Consider the following 15,013-nt stretch of genomic DNA (forward strand, 5'->3'; position numbering starts at 1 on the left):
CAACCAGAGTCTCAGGGGCTACTATCTCCATAGGGCACACCTAACGTGTGTGGTCCTATCAAAAACATACACTATTTCACATACCTCAAAGCCTTTCAGCAGACTCATAAAAGCTTCGTGCAACTCGCTTTCGGCGGATGAAATCCTCTCAATCACCATACCCATTAGCGTACGGTGCGCTTCTGAGATGGCCGCTTGCTCCAGAAGATTCTTTAGTGCGTCTGATCGCACATCGGACGGTTCCGGACTCTGTCTGTTGCTCTCTTTAGGAGCCGAATACTAAGGACTTAGGGTGGCCAAAGTATTACCCTCTGGCTTGGCGGATCAGGAGAAACCCTCCGCGATGACACTTCAGGGTCGCCCGCCTCATGAGGCGGGGTGGTAGGGGGAGGTGTTTCTCTCTCCATCATCTCCGGAAGAAGATCCCCCGAAGCTGAACTCTGTCGAGAAGGGCTACGACCCGAACTACAAGACATATGCTTCGGTTATTGTCTTCAGAAGTAATGTAGGATATTTTTACTATTAAGTACTTTTTGTTTACTTACAGCTCAGTAGGGGGCTGATCCCCTTGTGGACACTGTGCGGCAAGAGTACCCTCTGAGGCAGGACCCTCTGGCGAAGATTTCTTCCCCCGTTTGGAAACCTTTGTTTCCGGGTCTTCAGAGGTGGTCCTCTTCCTTCATTGGGGAGAGGGAATTTTAGATTATTCTCCCTGGTTATCCTCCTTCACGGAGGCGCTAATTCCCCCAGTTTGGATGAATAATGAGTGAGGCCTGCTTTCAGCCTCTTTATTCCCCCCCTTTGTCTTCCCCTGAGGGCGCTTGATAAGGCGCCAGCTCGAGCATTCTGGCTAGTACTGGATTTGCCGAGCCTTCGGGAAGGGGGGCCGAACACCTAATCATCTTCGCCTTTGTTACCCAATCCTGGTCTAGGACCAACTTTTCATAATAATGTTATGATAAATGAAAAGACAGCATGTTCGGCCACGTGATTACTTACCTGGGTATCTGGGCGATTACAGCTCAGACCCGCATCCTCGGTGGTGTCCGAACACTTTATTTGTGGTCCGAAGAACAATTTGTACATCTCTTCGAGCGTCATGCTGAGGAAGTGCTGAATAGTTCGCGGTCCTTCCGGGTTGAATTCCCACATAGGAAGGGGTCGACGTTTGCAAGGCGGTACTTGATGAACTAGCATGACTTACATTACCATAACCAGGCTGACATCTCTCTCAAGGAGATCTCAGATGCGACTCTGCAATATCGGCACATCATTTACTGGCCCCCAGTTCAGCCCCTTGTTGATCCATGACGTTAGTTGTGGTGGGGGGCCCGAGCGAAAGGCAGGGGCGGTTACCCACTTGGCACTTCGGGGAGCTGTAATATAAAACCACTCCCCTTGCTATAAACCGGACACCTTTGGGAAGGAACCCTCTGGCCACGGAACATCAGCACTTTTGCTTATCACGGCACCTCCGCACTCTGCGTGTCGCCCCTCGATCATCTTCGGCTTCACATTAAAAGTCTTGAACCACAGGCCGAAGTGTGGGGTAATGCGGAGGAAGGACTCACACACGACGATGAATGACGAGATGTGAAGGAGGGAATCCGGGGCCAGGTCATGGAAATCCAGCCCATAATAGAACATGAGCACCCTAACAAAGGGATCCAGAGTGAGGCCTAGCCCATGGAGGAAGTGGGAGATAAATACAACGCTCTCGCCAGGTTCGGGGGTGGGAATGACCTACCCTCGAGCAGGCAGCCTGTGCGAGATTTCGAGGGTCAAATACCTGGCCCCTCTTAGCTTCTTGATGTCTTCCTCTGTGACAGAGGAAGGCATCCACCAACCTTGGAGGTTGGATCCGGACATGGTTGAAGGTCCGAAGCGCCTGACCTGAGCCTTGGGTGTTGGACCTCGAGGCGGGGGAAGGATTCGATTGAGCACGAAAGGGAAAAAGGACAAGCCTTGGCCTCTTTATAAAGAGGGTGAATATCAAGCATCCTCCTCGTGGCCGTTTGGGACTTGCCTACAATTGAGGAGTCATACCAACGGGCACGATTGGGTTACCCACGTCCGTATTGATGAGAATATCATAATAAGGGGGACACGATATCTGCTTTGACAAGACGTGTCAAGAAAACCGCCTCGCAATATGTGCAATGTTGGTTGAGAAAAACGGTTCGAATAAAGACCGGGCCATGGCATAATGTCATGTTGCTAAACGTGTCAGCAGATTAGATTTGTGGAAATATTATTCTCTCTACGGTGATATGCGGAACTTGTCAGAGCCGGACACTATCCTTGTGTTCAAAATCTTCTATGGAGTATTCGGAGGAGGAACCCGCCTTGCAATGACAAAGACAAATCTGCGCGCCGGAATCATCATCATTGAAGCTTGGTTCAGGGGCTACTAAGGGAGTCCTGGATTAGGGGGTCTCCGGACAGCCGGGCTATATCCTTTGGCCGGACTGTTGGACTATGAAGATACAAGATTGAAGACTTCGTCCCGTGTCCAGATGGGACTTTCCTTGGCGTGGAAGGCAAGCTTGGCAATACGGATATGTAGATCTCCTCCCTTGTAACCGACTCTGTATAATGCTATCCCCCTCCAGTGTCTATATAAACCGGAGGGTTTAGTCCGTAGGACAACAACAATCATACCATAGGCTAGCTTCTAGGGTTTAGCCTCTACGATCTTGTGGTAGATCAACTCTTGTAATACTCATATCATCAATATCAATCAAGCAGGACGTAGGGTATTACCTCCATCAAGAGGGCCCGAACCTAGGTAAACATCGTGTCCCCCGCCTCCTGTTACCATCCGCCTTAGACGCACAGTTCGGGACCCCCTACCCGAGATCCGCCGGTTTTGACACCGACAAACACCATACTGTTAAAGGGGGTCTAGGTGATACATAGGTGTATTTTTAACTCATGCTCAACCTACATATTTCTTCGAGTGAAGACTTTGGAAATATCTTGCGATACAGTTGAGTTCTTCAGCGACAAAGACGATGTTCTTTTGGTCGCTGACGAAATTGATCTGACTCAAGAGTTAGGAAATCACCAGTGCGATTCTCCTACCATGAGGAAAATGAGGGATCAAATTTCTGACTATTGTTGTGCGAGTGTCAGTTGTCAAGTGGATCCTTATCGTGACAACGGTCGTGTCTGAAGGGCATGAAGGTCATTTCATATCGGGTTGCCCCCAAGGCTATAAATAGCCCCCCCCCCCACCACCACCACCACCATTTGTTGGTTGGCTGCTCCAAGTGATTGCATAACAAGTGTCATCTAGAGCAACCCATCCTCTGAAGAATTTGAGAGAGTCCTAAGTGAGAAAAACCCAAACACCCAAATCCAATGTGATTGAGCATCACTAAAGAGAGTGTCTTGTGTGATCTTGTTGTGGGAACGGCTTTGGGACTAAGCACATGAATGGTTCAAATTTGTCATCTCTCCATTCGGTTTTATTTTGCATTATTGTTCTGATGCCATTGGTTAAGATATTATACTAGCATCAGTTTTCTTAAAAGAGTTTAACCTTGGCTTTAAATTTTTGAACTAAAAATAGTTAGAACATACATGCAGAAGGAGGTTTCTCAATATAAGCAGAAGGAACAACTGGATCAACATTATAAATTATGGTTTCTTCCTTAATTGGTACCAGTTCTTTAATTTCTTCTTTAATAGGTGGGTGATATTTAAACCACTTCACTTTAGGGAGATCAACAGGAGTAGCAAATGATTCACAAAAGGAGGCTACTGTCTCAGAGTCAAGTCCATATTTAGTGCTAAACTTTTGAAAAGCATCGGTATCCATAAAAGATTTAACACAATCATACTTAAGTTTAATGCCTGATTCTTTACCTTTGTTGAGTTCCCAATCTTCAGAGTTGCATTTAATTCTTTCCAAAAGATCCCACCGGAATTCAATAGTCTTCTTCATAAAGGAACCAACACAAGAAGTATCAAGAATGGTTTGATCATTACGAGAAAGCCGAGCATAAAAATTCTGGATAATAATTTCTCTTGAGAGCTCATGATTGGGGCGTGAATGTAACATTGACTTAAGCCTCCCCCGAGCTAGAGCGATTCTTTCTCCTTCACGAGGCCAAAAATTATATATATAATTCCGATCACGATGAACTAGATGCATAGGATAAAATTTTTGGGCCAATTCCAGTTGTGCCCCTAACTCGAACCCACTACACAATTTTTCCCTTAATTTTTAGGTATACTCAGTTTTGCCCCTCCGTCGTTAGTGTCACTTACAGAAATGCCCTTTTGCATTGTTACCGTCCGGTCAAAGGACTTTGACCATCCAAAAAATAGCAAAAAAATAAAAAAAACTGAAATTTTATGGGATTGAAGATAGTCATGTCCGCAAGGCATGTGCAAATTTTTATGTTGGTTGGACACTCCGGGAGCTCGTGGCAAAGGAAAACAAAAATAATTTATGCCTATGAACAGTAGATTCGAAAAAAAAATAGCAACAAAATTCAAAAAAAGTTGATTATTTTTTTGCTTCAAAGAGGCTTGAGTGCACAAGGTGCTTGCAAGTTTTGGTGATCAAATGACGTACGTGGTGCTCTAGAGAAAAAAAACAAAATAGTGCATTTTTTAAGTTTTTTTGAGATAAATTTTGGTTTTTTTCTCCATGAGCTCCTATGATGTCCAAACACAACAAAAATGTGCACACATCTTGCGCACCGGAGTATCTTGAGTCCCACAAAATTTCATATTTTTTGATTTTTTTTTCTCTATTTTCTTTTTTGAATTTACTGTTCACATCCATACACAATTTAAGTCTTCCTTTGCCACGAGCTCCCAGGGTGTACGAACGGCATGAAATTTAGTACACACCTTGCAGACATGAGTATCTTCGATCGCACAAAGTTTCTTTTTTTATTATTTTTTTGCTATTTTTTCAAGACGGTCAAAGCCCTTTGACCGGATGGTAATGACGCATTAGGTCATTTCTATAAGTGAAACTAATGGCGGAGGGGCAAAACTGAGCATACCTAGAAATTAGTGGCAAAACTGAGTAGTGGGTTCGAGTTAAGGGTATAGATGTAAATGTCCCAAAAAAATATGGAACTCCAATTTCAATTGATTCCAATTCCATGATCCACTATCATCGCATAGCCTATACCATACCAATGCTTTTCCCTTCAAAGATAAAGGGAAAACCTTCTTCATAACTTCATCTCCGAGCAAACCTGCAAGCTTGAACAATCCACAAATTTGTTCTACATATATCAAGTGCATATCAGGATGTTCGGTTCCACCTCCTGCATAAGGATTAGCTAGCAGTTGTTCTATCATACCCGAAGGAATTTCATATTCAATATTTTCAGTAGGTACAGTAGGTTGAGGGGTAGCTAATTGTGGTTCCGTCGAGGAGAATATACCCCGAAGAAACCCCTCAAAGGATTGTTTTCCATAGTAACAAGTGATAATAAATTTCAGCACACTATATAAATGTTTCCTTACCAAAGGCGCTTCACTCCCCGGCAACGGCGCCAGAAAATAGCCTTGATGACCCACAAGCATAGGGGATCAATTGTATCTCTTTTCGATAAGTAAGAGTGTCGAACCCAACGAGGAGCGGAAGGAAATGACAAGTGGTTTTTAGCAAGGTAATGTCTGCAAGTGCTAAAATTGTAAATAATAGAGTAGTTTAATAGCAAGATAATTTGTAACGAGCAAGTAACGATAATAGTAGCAAAAGTACAGCAAGGTAGCCCAATCCTTTTGAGGCAAAGGACGGGCCAAAACGGTCTCTTACGATAAGCAAAACGTTCTTGGGGGTACACGGGGTTTTCATCTAGTCACTTTCACCATGTTGGTTCGATTTGTGTTCGCTACTTTGATAATTTGATATGTGGGTGGACCGGTGCTTAGGTGTTGTTCTTACTTGAAAAAACCTCCTACTTATGATTAACCATCCCGCAAGCATCCGCAACTACGAGAAAAGTATTAAGAATAAATTCTAACCATAGCATTAAACTTTTGGATCCAATCAGTCCCTTACAGAATAGCGCATAAACTGGGGTTTAAGCTTCTGTCACTCTCGCAACCCATCATCTAATTGCTACTCCACAATGCATTCCCTTAGGCCCAAACATGGTGAAGTGGCATGTAGTCGACGTTCACATGACACCACTAAGGGAATCACAACATACATATTATCAAAATATCAAACACATATCAATTTCACATGATTACTTGCAACATGATTTATCCCGTGACCTCAAGAACAAAAGTAACTACTCACAAATGATAAACATGCTCAAGATCAGAGGGGTATTAAATAGCATATTGGATCTGAACATATAATCTTCCACCAAATAAACCATATAGTAATCAACTACAAGATGTAATCAACACTACTAGTCACCCACAAGCACCAATCTATAGTTCCGGTAACAAGATTGAACACAAGAGATGAACTGGGGTTTGAGATGAGATGGTGTTGTTGAAGATGTTGATGGAGATTGCCCTCCCCAGGATGGGAGATTTGTTGGTGATGATGATGACGATGGTGTCCCCCTCCGGGAGGGAAGTTCCCCCGGCGGAATCACTCCGCCGGAGGGTAAAAGTGCTCCTGCCCAAGTTCCGCCTCGAGACGGCGGTGCTCCGTCCCGAAAGTCATCTCCTTATTTTTCTTTCTAGGTCAAAATGACTTATATACCATAAGATGGGCACCAGAGGTGGGCCTGGGTGAGCACAACCCACAAGGGCGCGCTTGGGCTCCCTGGCGCACCCAGGTGGGTTGTGCCCACCTAGTGGCCCCCCTATGGTAGTTATTTTGCTCCAATATTCATCATATATTTGATAAAAAAATCTCCGTGAAGTTTCAGCTTGTTTGGAGTTGTGCAGAATAGGTGGCCTGACGTAGCTTTTCGAGGTCCAGATTTCCAACTGCCGGAATTCCCCCTCTTTGTGTATACCTTGCCCATTATGAGAGAAAAGGCATTAGAATTACTCCAAAAAGCATTATTATGGATAAAAACATCATAAATGACAGTAGAAAAACATGATGCAAAATGGACGTATCAACTCCCCCAAGCTTAGACCTCGCTTGTTCTCAAGCGAAAAACCGAAATCGAAAAACATGTCCACATGCTTAGAGAGAGAGAGGTGTCGATAAAAACAAAATACGGACATAGAAGCGTCATGTTCATTATTATAATAGCAACAATCTTAAACATAAGACTCTTATCATAAAGCTCTTATCATAGACTTCTCATGAATAAGTGACAATTCATCACACTATTGAAGTATAAAGCAAAAAAATCTATTAAAAACCAACAAACTATGTTTTTAGTCAACTTTGCAACTACAATTCATCATCTTTTCAGGAAGGGTCATGTATCGGAGCCTTTAGGCAAGTCCACATACTCAACCATCATATAGTCTTCTATGATTGCTAACACTTACCGCGTACACATGAGCAAAACGTTTCAACCAGACACATAGAAAGATAGGGGCTTATAGTTTCGCCTCCCAACGTATTCACCTCAAGGGTGATGTCAACAATAATAACTCGTGCTATCTATATTAAACTGGACATATGTGCCTAGATCTTTCCTCACCGCATGATGCTTGCCACATGATAAAAATAAAAAGGAATAGAAGGAAAACTTTGACTCTTTGCATAAAAGTAAATACATAGAAGTAAAGGATAGGCCCTTCGCAGAGGGAAGCGGAGGTTATTATGCGCTTATTTGTTTGTACGCACAACCCCTTAGTGCAAAAGAACTTCACGTTGTATTGCCCCTTGTGATAGCAACCTTTATTATGTAGTCTGTCGCTTTTATTCTTCACCATCACAAGTTTGTACAACGCTCAATTTTCTCTTACACTAAATGATCTCACACTTTTAGAAGCAATTTTTATTGCCTTTTTGCACCGATGACAACTTACTTGAGGGATCTTGCTCAATCCCTAGGTAGGTATGGTGGACTCTTGAAAATAAGATTTGGGTCTAAGGGTTTTTGGATGCACAAGTAGTATCTCTACTTAGTGCGGAATTTTTGGCTAGCAAAGATAGGGGCAAGCACCACATGTTAAAGGATCCATGACAATATGACTTCTATGTGAATATAAACAAACATAAACCATTAAGTTGTCTTCCTTGTCCAATGTCAACAATTTTGGCATATAATATTTTGATGAGGGCTCACAATCACAAAAGATTTCTAGGATAGTATATTTATATGTGAATCTTCTCTTCCCTTATTAATTCTTTCATGAGTTGCATCATTGACTAATGCTATGTTTGTCAATCTCTAATAAATTTTTCTACTTACACTTTTCCTTATGTGGTGTCATCACCTACCATAGGATTAGTATATGATATTTTTCATAATTTCTTTCCTTTCATTTATTTCCTTTCTATTTTTCTTACTTATTTCTTTTCTTTTAATTTGCAACATGAAAGTAAAGAAAGCAAAACCTCAAAATAAACTTTATTATATATCTTGCACATGATTACAAGGATAGATCACTAAGAAAACTCTCAAAAAGAAGGGATCAAACTAAACTTTTATTCATCTAAAGCAAAAGATCAAACTACAATAAGTAAAGACAAAAGATAGTGGCGATGATACGATACCGGGGCACCTCCCCAAGCGTGGCGAAAGCCAAGGGGAGTGCCCATGCCCGATACTCAATTCTCTTTTGGTTATGAAGAGGAAGGTGGTGGTGTAGTATTCTCCAATATAACCATGAGTAGATCTTTCAAACCTTGGATCTCCCGAAGGACTTGATTAAGTAACTCCCTGTTTTTCTTCACTTCGGTCATTATGTGCTTATTTTCCGGGCCCCAGGGATTTGTTCTTGCACTGTTTTTTCTCGGGCGAGATATGTCCCAATTGGATGGTATGTTCCTACGAGGAGTATTCTCGAACCCATAGTTATGAATCAAATTGCAAAAGTTGTTACGATGTAACCTGTGTAAAGGCCTTCTTGGTGGGGTTTCCTCTTGCACTTCGAGGCTCTCTTGATTATTAGACAGTATCATAGCTTGAGGAGCATTCGGATGAGTGGAGATACTGGCCAATGTCCCTCTCTCGGAAGCCAGAGGGCGAACCCCAAAAGGATTTTCCTCTTCTTCCTCCATAGCAACTTCTTCAGCTTCCTATCGCCTTAGATCCTCCTGAAACACCCCTGCATCTCCTTCTCCGTTGTTGTAGGACGAGCAAGACATGATGCCTGACTCAACAGATCTGACAAAAAATGGAAAGAAAAGATAACAGAGGATTTCTCCGCGATACGGTGGTCAATAGGTTCGGGGGGTATATAAAGATTTTTTATCTTGGGAAATAAGCAAACTATAGAAAAATGGAGTCCAGAAGGTACCCCAGGTGGGCACAACCCACCTGGGCGCGCTAGGAAATCCTGGCGCGCCCTGGTGTCTTGTGCCCACCAGGGTACGCTTCCTAGAAGTTTCTTATTTTCCTATTTTTCTAAATATTCCAAAACTGACAAAAAATATTTTTACGGATTTTTCGGAGTCTGTTTACTTAACGTATCATGTACCTCCTTATTTTGACGATTCTGGAGTGTTCCGGAAGGACTCTTTTATGTGTTCTTCCTGTGTCAAATTTTGGATAATATTACTTTCAACATTAGTGGGCGTACCTGAGATATAATGTTGTATTCGTTGCTCGTTAACAACCTATGGGTTAGTACCTTCAGCATTATTTATTTTGATGGCTCCATACCGATAAACCTCCTTGATAACATAGGGTCCTTCCCATTTTGAGAGGAGTTTTCCTGCAAAGAATCTAAAACGAGAGTTGTGCAAAAGAACATATTCTCTGACTTTAAACTCGCGTTTTTGGATTCATTTATCATGCCATCTTTTAACCTTTTTCTTTAAACAACTTAGCATTTTCATAAGCTTGGGTTCTCCATTCATCTAAAGAGCTAATATCAAATAACCTCTTTCACCAGCAAGTTTGAAATCATAATTGAGTTCTTTGATGGCCTAATATGCCTTATGTTCTAACTCAAGAGGCAATTGACAAGCTTTTCCATAAACCATTTTATAAGGAGACATACCCATAGGATTTTTATATGTTGTTCTATAAGCCCAAGGTGCGTCATCTAATTTCTTAGACCAATTCTTCCTGGACCTATTGACAGTCTTTTGCAAAATTAATTTTATTTCTCTATTGCTAATCTCAACTTGACCACTAGACTGAGAATGATAAGGTGATGCAATTCTATGGTTAACATCATACTTGGCAAGCATTTGACGGAAAGCACCATGAATAAAGTGTGAACCACCATCAGTCATTAAATATCTAGGGACTCCAAACCTTGGGAAAATAACTTCCTTAAGCATTTTAATAGAGGTGTTGTGATCAGCACTACTAGTTGGAATAGCTTCTACCCATTTAGTAACATAATCAACAGCAACCAAAATATGTGTATACCCATTAGAGGAAAGAAAAGGTCTCATGTAATCAAATCCCCAAACATAAAATGGTTCAACAGCAAGTAAATAGTTCATATGCATTTCTTGACGCTTACTGATATTACCTATTCTTTGACATTCATCACAAGATAAGACGAACTTATGGGCATCCTTGAAGAGAGTAGGCCAATAAAATCCATATTGCAATACCTTGTGAGCAGTTCTATCTCCAGCATGACGCCCTCCATAAGCTTCGGAGTAACATTTTCGTAGGATTTGTCCCTGTTCATGCTCAGGTACATAATGTATAATAATACCATCTACTCCTTCTTTATAAAGATGTGGGTCATCCCAAAAGTAATGTCTTAAATCATAGAAGAATTTTTTTCTTTTGTTGGTATGTAAAGCTAGGTGGTAAATATTTAGCAACAATGTAATTAGCATAGTCAGCATACCAAGGAGTATTATGAGCAACATTTATTGCAGCTAACTGCTCATCAGGAAAACTATCATCAATAGGTAGTGGGTCATCAGGCACATTTTCAAGACGAGATAAATTATCAACTACGGGGTTCTCAGCTCCTTTTCTATTGGTGATATGTAAGTCAAGTTCTTGTAACAAGAGAACCCATCGAATAAGTATAGGTTTAGCATCTTTCTTTTCCATAAGATATTTAATAGCAGCATGGTCTGTGTGAACAATTACTTTTGAATCAACAATGTAAGATCTAAATTTATCACAAGCAAACAACACTGCTAAGAATTCCTTTTCGGTATTAGCATAATTTTGTTGAGCACTGTCTAGAGTTTTACTAGCATAATGAACAACATTAGTTTATTTTCAACTTTTTATCCTAGAACAACACCAACAACATAATCACTAGCATCACACATAATTTCAAAAGGCAAGTTCCAATCAGGTGGTTGAACAATAGGTGTAGAAATTAAGGCTTTCTTGAGTGTTTCAAAGGCTTCTAAAAAATCATCATCAAAAACAAAAGGAATGTCCTTTTGCAAAAGATTTGTAAGAGGCCTAGAAATTTTAGAAAAGTCTTTGATAAATTTTCTATAGAAACTAGCATGACCTAGGAAACTATGAATACCTTTGATATCTTTAAGACATGGCAATTTCTCAATTGTATCAACCTTAGCTTTGTCCACTTCAATACCTCTTTCAGAAATTTTATGACCCAAGTCAATACCTTCATTAACCATAAACTGGCACTTTTCCCAATTCAAGACAAGACTTGTTTGCTCGCTTCTCTGCAAAACTTGGTCAAGATTGCTTAAACAATCATCAAATGACTTTCCATAAACAGAGAAATCATCCATGAAAACCTCAACAATCTTTTCACAGAAGTCAGAGAATATAGTAGTCATACATCTTTGAAAGGTAGTAGGTGCATTGTATAAACCAAAAGGAATACGTCTATAAGCATAAGTTCCAAAGGGACAAGTAAAATTGGTCATTTCTTGATCAGGTTGAGAAACAGGTATTTGTGAAAAACCAGAATATCCATCAAGGAAGCAAAAGTGTGTGTGCTGAGATAATCTTTCTAGCATTTGATCAATAAAAGGCAGAGGGTAATGATCTTTCCTAGTTGCTTTGTTTAATCTTCTAAAATCAATTACCATTCTATAACCTGTAACAATTCTTTGTGGAATAAGTTCATTCTTATCATTAGAAACAACAATTATACCTCCTTTCTTAGGGACACAATGAACAGGACTTACCCATCTACTATCAGCTATGGGATAGATTATACCTGCTTCCAGAAGTTTTAATATTTCCGTTCTTACCACTTCCTTCATTTTCGGAATTAACCGATGTTGGTGATCAACAACGGGTTTAGCATCAGGTTCCATATTAATTTTGTGCTGACATAGAGTGGTACTAATGCCCTTTAAATCATCAAGAGTATATCCAATAGCAGCTCGGTGCTTCCTTAGAACTTTCAGTAATCTTTCTTCTTCATGTTCTGACAGGTTAGCACTAATAATAACAGGATATATCTTCTTTTCATCAAGATAAGCATATTTCAAAGTGTCTGGCAATTGTTTTAATTTAAACACAGGATCACCTTTAGGTGGAGGTGGACCTCCTAGAGTTTCAATAGGGAAATTGCGTTTAAGCAAAGGACGTTGTTCAAAGAAAATCTTATCTATTTCATTTCTTTCATGCATATGTAAATCATTTTCATGGTCTAGCAAATATTGTTCTAAAGGATCAGTAGGAGGCACAGCAATAGAAGCAAGAGCAATTATTTCATCCTTACTAGGCAATTCTTTTTCATGAAGCTTTCTACCAAACTTGGAAAAATTAAACTCATGAGACTCATCACCAAAACTAACACTGACAGTTTGTTTCTCACATTCTATATTAGCATTAACGGTGTTCAAGAAAGGTCTACCAAAGATAATGGGGCAAAAGTCATCTTGTGGGGAACCAAGAACAAGAAAATCAGTAGGGTATTTTATTTTCCCACACAAGACTTCAACATCTCTAACAATCCCAATTGGTGATATGGTGTCTCTATTAGCAAGTTTAATAGTAACATATATTTCGTCTATCTCTGTGGGTGCTATGCATTCATAATTTCTTGATATAAGGTGTAAGGAATAGCACTCACGCTAGCACCTATGTCACATAAACCATGATAACAGTGATCTCCTATTTTAACTGAGACAACGGGCATGCCAACAGCAGGTATATGTTTATCCTTTTTATCAGGTTTGGCAATTCTAGCAGCTTCTTCGCAGAAGTAAATAACATGCCCATCCATATCTTCTTCCAAGAGATCTTTAACCATAGCAATACTAGGTTCTACTTTGATTTGTTCATCAGGTTTAGGTGTTATAATATAGCTTTTGTTAACCATAGTTGAAACTTTAGCATGTTCCTTTATCCTAACAGGGAAAGGTGTTTCTCAATATAAGCAGAAGGAACAACTGGATCAACATTATAAATTATGGTTTCTTCCTTAATTGGTACCGACTCTTTAATATCTTATTTAATAGGTGGGTGATATTTAAACCACTTCTCTTTAGGGAGATCAACATGAGTAGCAAATGATTCACAAAAGGAGGCTACTATCTCAGAGTCAAGTCCATATTTAGTGCTAAACTTTTGAAAAGCATCGGTATCCATAAAAGATTTAACACAATCATACTTAAGTTTAATACCTGACTCTTTACCTTTGTCGAGTTCCCAATCTTTAGAGTTGCTTTTAACTCTTTACAAAAGATCCCACCAGAATTCAATAGTATTCTTCATAAAGGAACCAGCACAAGAAGTATCAATCATGGTTTGATCATTACGAGAAAGTCGAGCATAAAAAATCTAGATGATAATTTCTCTTGAGAGCTCATGATTGGGGCATGAATGTAACATTGACTTAAGCCTCCCCCAAGCTAAAGCGATACTTTCTCCTTCACGAGGCCAAAAATTATAGATATAATTCCGATCACGATGAACTAGATGCATAGGATAATTTTTTGATGGAACTCCAATTTCAATCGACTCCAATTCCATGATCCAATATCATCACATAGCCTATACCATGCCAATGCTTTTCCCTTCAAAAATAAAGGGAAAACCTTCTTCTTAACTTCATCTCCGGGCAAACCTGCAAGCTTGAACAATCCACAAATTTGTTCTACATATATCAAGTGCATATCAGGATGTTTGGTTCCATCTCTTGCATAAGGATTAGCTAGCAGTTGTTCTATCATACCCGAAGGAATTTCATATTCAATATTTTCAATAGGTGCAGTAGGTTGAGGGGTAGCTAATTGTGGTTCCGGTCGAGGTGAATATACCCCGAACAAACCCCTCAAAGGATTTTTTTCCATAGTAACAAGTGATAATAAATTTCAGGACACTATATAAATGTTTCCTTACTAAATTCCACTTACCAAAGGTGCTTCACTCCCCGGCAACAGCGCCAGAAAATAGCCTTGATGACCCACAAGTATAGGGGATCAATTGTATTTCTTTTTGATAAGTAAGAGTGTCGAACCCAACGAGGAGCAGAAGGAAATGACGAGTGGTTTTTAGCAAGGTAATGTCTGCAAGTGCTGAAATTGTAAGTAACAGAGTAGCTTGATAGCAAGATAATTTGTAACGAGCAAGTAATGATAATAGTAGCAAAAGTGCAGCAAGGTATCCCAATCCTTTTGAGGCAAAGGACAGGCCAAAACGGTCTCTTATGATAAGCAAAGCGTTCTTGAGGGTACACGGGATTTTCATCTAGTCACTTTCACCATGTTGGTTTGATTTGTGTTCACTACTTTAATAATATGATATGTGGGTGCACCGGTGCTTAGGTGATGTTCTTACCTGAAGAAACCTCCTACTAATGATTAACCCTCCCGCAAGCATCCGCAACTACGAGAAAAGTATTAAGAATAAATTCTAACCATAGCATTAAACTTTTGGATCCAATCGGTCCTTACGGAATAGCGCATAACTGGGGTTTAAGCTTCTGTCACTCTCGCAACCCATCATCTAATTGCTACTCCACAATGCATTCCCTTAGACCCAAACATGGTGAAGTGTCATGTAGTCGACGTTCACATGAC

This window comes from Triticum dicoccoides, chromosome 2A (assembly GCF_002162155.2).
Source record: "Triticum dicoccoides isolate Atlit2015 ecotype Zavitan chromosome 2A, WEW_v2.0, whole genome shotgun sequence".
Taxonomy (NCBI): domain Eukaryota; kingdom Viridiplantae; phylum Streptophyta; class Magnoliopsida; order Poales; family Poaceae; genus Triticum; species Triticum dicoccoides.